Source organism: Emydura macquarii, unplaced genomic scaffold (assembly GCF_026122565.2).
Source record: "Emydura macquarii macquarii isolate MOO-44397 ecotype Brisbane River unplaced genomic scaffold, CSIRO-AGI_Emac_v2 contig_1483, whole genome shotgun sequence".
Classification (NCBI taxonomy): Eukaryota; Metazoa; Chordata; order Testudines; family Chelidae; genus Emydura; species Emydura macquarii.
The window spans coordinates 7,032,801-7,038,800 of record NW_027131620.1 but is presented as its reverse complement, the minus strand read 5'-3'; the positions used below and the strand labels follow the sequence as shown (position 1 = coordinate 7,038,800).

General features: G+C 42.4%; 1 protein-coding gene across 1 annotated transcript in view; it reads left to right on the top strand.

Annotated features, from left to right (window-relative positions):
- The first annotated feature begins 781 nt into the window (after positions 1-781).
- Positions 782-6,000, top strand: part of OSBPL2 (oxysterol binding protein like 2) — a 59,124-nt gene continuing 53,905 nt past the window's right edge. Inside the window, exons 1-2 of the mRNA XM_067554118.1 lie at positions 782-841; positions 5,156-5,259. The gene's annotated coding sequence lies outside the window, so the exon portion shown is untranslated. The remainder of the gene's footprint in view (positions 842-5,155; positions 5,260-6,000) is intronic.

The following is a 6,000-nucleotide window of genomic DNA, read 5'->3' as shown; positions in this document are numbered from 1 at the left end:
TAAAGGGGAAATAAAATATGATATATGCAAGAATCTCCAGTATGTACATCAGTGGATAGTTGGAAGAATATATAATATATAACACACGTAAGAATATACAATCTATACAGTTGAGCATTTAGCATCTGCAAGAATATAAAAATATTCACTATAACATTCAAAAAGTGCATAGTGCAAGATATATCTATAGATCAATGAATATGCAAGTTTTATGTAATATACCCACAAATGGAAGCCTAAGCAAGAACATATCTTTCATGTGTCTTAAATATACTATGCAAAATGCCCTAGTATGCAATTAGGTAGATTTAATATATGCAGAATATTATAATAAATGCAAATACGTAGAGTATGCAAAAATACACAAAGTTCACAAGAAACACACCCCCCTTGCAAGCAGGGTATCATATGTGCACAGTGGAGTAAATAGGCATGATTTAAAATATATGCAATGATATATGAATATGCAGTACTCAAGGCAAAATATACATCTGTGCAATACACGCAATCCCATAGACATCAGGGTGGTTAAATTCCTACACGAGTCTACCAGCCGCAACCCAGCCTAGGCCAGTTTTCTCCTCCCTTATTTGCATAGACTCGCCCTCCTGGAATACCATTGGCCAGCAGGGTCGCCAGTGATAGTCGGGCCTCTGTGGTCCGGGCCTGGCGTCTCATTAGCATGTGCCCGCCTCGCGGGCACTGATTCGGCGGTTTGGGAGGTGCCCTCGCCTCGCCGGGTTCTCCGGTTGGTGGTCTGGGCTGTCAGTCGGTGAACGCTGGGGGCCGCACTTCCGCCTTGGTGTCAGCGGGTCTCGGCTAGCGCCTGCCGCGAGACCAGGTGAGGTAACTCGCCCGCGGCCTGTGCCCTGGCGGGACCCCCTCAGGCGGGGCTGGTGCCGCGGCACAGGTGGGATTCCGGGGAGCGGGGGGCAAGCTGAGGTTCCGGCCCGGCCAGGAGAGGCCCGGCCCGGCCCGGAGCAGAGACCCTTCGGGCCGCTCGTCCCTGAGCCCGCCGGGGAGGGGACCCCGGAGCTGGGGTGGGGAAGGGGCAGTGAGCCGCCCCCTGGAGCCAGCCCCCGCGTTGGCACGGGGATCCTCCGCTCTGGGGTAGGAGATGCGGGAGACACCCCCCAAGTGGGGCCGGCAGCCCTGGGAGGCGCGGGGGACTCCCCTCGAGCTGACAGGAGCCCCCCGAAAACTGCTTCCCCCGCTCGGGCGCAGGGTGAGACCCCCCCCGCCCCCGGGGCAGAGACGCGGGAGATGCCCCCAGCTTTGAGGTCAGCCAAAATCACAGAGCAGCCCACACGAGATGCCCTCTCCCTGGGCGAGAAGCCTCAGAACAGACCTTGTACCCTGGGAAGGAGACCCCCAGACTGGGCCCCCTACCCTGGGGGGCAGCCCCGGAATGGTGCCTGGGGGGGGACATGGGCCACTCAGTTGGGGTGAGGAGACCACTATCGGTGGCAGACAAATGGGGTGGGAAATGTAGGAAAGACCCTGAAAGATTGGTCGGCGGCTGGGGGAAAACCCAGCAGGATGCACTCCCTGGAGAGCGTCTCAGTCATGCAGGAGAAATGGAGCCAGGCTGTGCTCTGGTATGAGGGGTCACTGCTTTCCCTTCCCTGGCAGAAGGGGCTTTCTCTAGCTTTCTTCTTGGTGGTTCTCTCAGGGCTCCATGTATAACAAGGCCCGTCTAAGTGAACAAACGACTTTAGATCTAAATCAAATGGCCAGACCCTTTTGCCTCTAATTTACATAGCAGAGGTGCACTGAATCTTACCACCATGTGGGGCAATGTTTTTCACGACTAATTGTTCTTTAAACTGGGAGGCGTCTAATCTGGAGGAACTGGGAACAAGAAGTGGCAGAAGGTGCTGAAGAACCTTTTGAAAGGAGAACAGCTGACATCCTATGTCAGAGCAAAGCTCCACTCCTGTGTGACTTAGGGAAGGGAAGGGAGTCTTGTTATGCCATGCTCCTAAAATGTGCAGAAGTGGAGCTTGGTTTCAGCATGATTTAGGAGTCTCGGGGTGCAGATTGCCTCCTGCTTGAAGTTGTGTCCCCCCATCTCCCCAATCCGCACTCACAGCCCTTGTCACTACATACCTTTGCTTCTCTATTCTTCCAGCTGTCCACAGAATCCCCTCTTGCAGAGCTCCTGAAAAGGAGCAGATAACCTGGAAAATAGTGGAAGAAAGGCCATTTTTATACTTCACAGAGGCTTATGTGGCATGTTAATAAAGTGAATTACGTGGCCATCTGTCTAATATAGATTTTAAACTTATTTATGTTGTCTGTTCATTTTGCTTGTGAACTCCTTGCGGTTATGTTCTGTTTTCCTGAAACACTTAGGACCAGAACTTGAAAACTGTGCGCCTAGCAGCACATATGGTTTTGTGCATGTCTGTGTCAGGCTTCAGCTCCACCAATAAATATCCACAAATGTACATTCAGTGCTAATAGATATTTACCTTCCACCCTTGTGAATATTCTTGATTAAAACATGTTTCATTTAAACCTTTGAGTGGCAGAAATGAAGCGGACGTTGATCTGCAGTGTATCGCTGTTTCATCTTTTTCCTATCTGTCTTGCTCACATACGTCCCCTTTTCTTCAGCCTTGTTTCACCACAAGGAAAATGTTTCAGGGATACTGATTGCATGAATGGCTGTTTATTTTACTGATCTTAGCAAAGGTTCCATGTCTACACTGTGGCATTCACGTTGACAGTTGGGGGCAGTCACATGCACCACATTTTAAAACCATTGTACCAGTGCATTCTGAGTCTCCTGAAACTACAAAGTTCACTTTCAGAAAGCGGGAGTTTTGGACAACTTCCAGATTTGAGGCATTGTATGGTGGGATAGAGAGAGGCCGGAGAACTGGTTGAAGTAGCACTGAAGCACAAAGCATTACAAGCTGTTGTTTCTTATAGTACATTTTCACTTGGTGTCGACAGAGCCATCCTCAAAATAATTATATGTTGAGTATAACAGTCTAATAGGAACTGTTTCAACTTTTGTGTCTTCTTGTTCATTTAAAGCAAAGTAAAGCTTTATAACAGTTGAATTTTAAATGAGGGTGTGCTGAACATCATGGACTGTTCTCTGGGCTGTACAGTCAGAGAGTTGAGGAGAAACTGACTTGTAGCTGCCTTCTGACTCTTGGAAATTTCAGGGAAGCTGCCCATCAGCATGCCTCAGTTGACTTAACGTCAAAAGGCAATCTGATGATAAATTCTGAAGAGGAAATAGTGAAAGAGCTGCTCTCAATACCTATGGCATGCATTTCATGAAGCAGAAGATATGCTTTTTTTTCCAAAATTAATTCCTTGGATATGCCAATTCAGTTTCATAAACTGATCACAGAAGTTAAAGGCACAAAAAGCCAGTTAGATAACAGACTCCATGCCTGGAAATAGTTGAACAGTCATTATTTTGGAGTAACTTACTCTAGATTGGACTCCTAAAATAGGTCAAGGATGAGAGACTTCATTAGATTTAATTTTGATGTGAGAAGAGACTTGAGATTGGTCCAAAAGCCTAATTGCATGCATTATTGTCTACATACATGTACTTGGTTTTAATTGTTGTAGCCATTCGGAGTCACTTTCATTTTTGGATACTTAGCCTTAGAAAACAAGTATATATCTATATCTATACTACCTGTATCGATGCAGCTGCATCACTGTAAAATCTCTAATGTAGCCTATGCCGATGGGAGAGAGCTCTCCCGTTGATATAATTAATCCACCCCCAAGGAGTGGAGATAGCTATGCTGGGTAGAAGCTCTCTTGCCAATGTAGTGCTGTCCACTCTGTAACTTGTGTCCCTCAAGAGGAGATTTATTCACACCCCTGAGCATCATACGTTACACTGACATAATTTTTAGTGTAGACATAGCCTTAGTTACATACTTAAGAACAATTACTGTGTTCTCAGTAGCTTTCCACAAGCAGTTAAAAATAATTTTCTTACCTTAGCTGGCAGCTTTTATAAATAAAGCTATAATGCTACTTGTATGTATCTCTCTTTTTTTAGTGAGTGTAACTGTGTGTACTTCATACACATCAAACTAAATACAGAATAAGCTTCCCAATATCTTTCATTTTATTGTCTCAAAGCACACCAATCAACCTTTTTGGCCTCAAGATATTGTACAGTATTTCAGTAGTTTTGCACAGACATAAATATATGCCATACAGATAACTCCTTGAAACCAGAATTTGCACATACGTTCTCTGAAGGTTTAAGTGAATAACTCATTTGCATTCATCTTGTAAGGCAATTTGCCCTTGAACTTTCCATTGTTATATCAAACTCCTTGTTAGTTAAGACTTCCTTTTACATGTTAGCATTCTTTTCTTGTCCTTCAGTCGATATTGATTTTGTCACTTGAGTTATTAAAATACCTCTTGAAAAGAAATGTCTACTCTAGATACTTAGACAACATAGTGTCACAGATTCTTCATATGTTTGTTTACAATTCATGACATGTTCTTTGTAAAATAACTAGTATGTGTGATTCTGCGTTGTGTTTTTTGCATAAAATATACTATTTTTCTAAAACATGCAGTAAATATACTTTACATTTGTAATTCAGAACATCCAGAATTTTTTTCTGAATTAAATGGGTTGATGACAAGCTTGTCACAGGAACTTCCTCATCTGGATGAAAGAAATGGGGATTGTGAGCAATGGGAGAATTGGTAAATTTGCTTGTAGACAGAATTTAGTGGAAGATGCAGTATCTGAATACTAGTCTGCAGCATAATGTAAAAGAATTTATTATAAATGAACATAGGATTTTTTATGTACCTATTTTGTTTTTGTAGTTGCTGTGGGTTCTGCAGCGTAGGATATTGCCCTCAACCTTCACCCTGTAATAATTCACTCCCAGAAAGAAAGTGTGAAGACAGAATTCTTTTACTTTTGTAGTCTAAAAGTCCCAACATAGCAAATTGTATTAAGACACTAAAAATTAGAATGTGTTAAATGGTACTTAATATTGGTTTCAGATATGCTGTTAAAAATACACTGTGAGCCAGCTGTACAAAACTGATGTCTTAATTTTCAGGATTAATGAGGTATAAGAATAAACTGATTTTATTTTTTTAATGTTTTTAACCATATTTTCTTTTCTTTTTATTTTAGAAAACAAATCCCTGGCCTTGGCAAATCCTGCGAAGTATTTCCATATATTTTACTGTGTACAAGCATTTCATTTGATCACCTGTTATAACTACTCCCAATAGGAGGTAAGATCACTAGGAATTCTAAGGCTTTCTAAAAATCTTCGTGGTGTTAGCAAACTTATTTATTTTTTGTACCAAATTTTCAGCGGGTAGGAGACCACTTTCACCCACAAAATGTACATGAGTTTGAATACCTCCATTTTGTTGTTGTTGTGTTTGCACATGTGGCTAATTGTGCATGCAGTTGCAGAAATGGGTCCTTTCCATATTATCATTATCCATATTATAAATCTTGGAGCCAAAATTTCAGATGTTAGATGTCTTTGTTGATGGTAATTGTGCTGAAGGAAGTCTTATCTTGTGGTATGCTGGATTTTGCGGTTTTCTGAATTTTGCTTTCTTACAGTGTTATTGCTCATGAAATTAGTTAGGTGAGTTAGGGATTGCCTGCCTATTGGTAGCAGCATGCCATGATCCTTTGAGGTTTTAAGAAAGTTAACTTGCACAGTGACTTTGAAAATGAGTAGCTGTCTTATCAATTGATAACATAATGGTTTTGAGGGAATATAGCAAAGGCAACTGTTTTTGACAATACCAGAACTTCAAAAAGAATCTAAAACACGGTTGTTGTGGGCTAATATTAATTTAATCGTAGATCAAAATTGTTCCTAATTTGGAAACTGAAATGTCAAGCTTTTGATTTCTTAAATTCCTGTGTGGAGTATTTCAGCTGTTCTGGGCCTATACAAGTAGGCAAACTGTCATAGCTACACTGATGTAACTAAACCAATAAGGTAGACATGC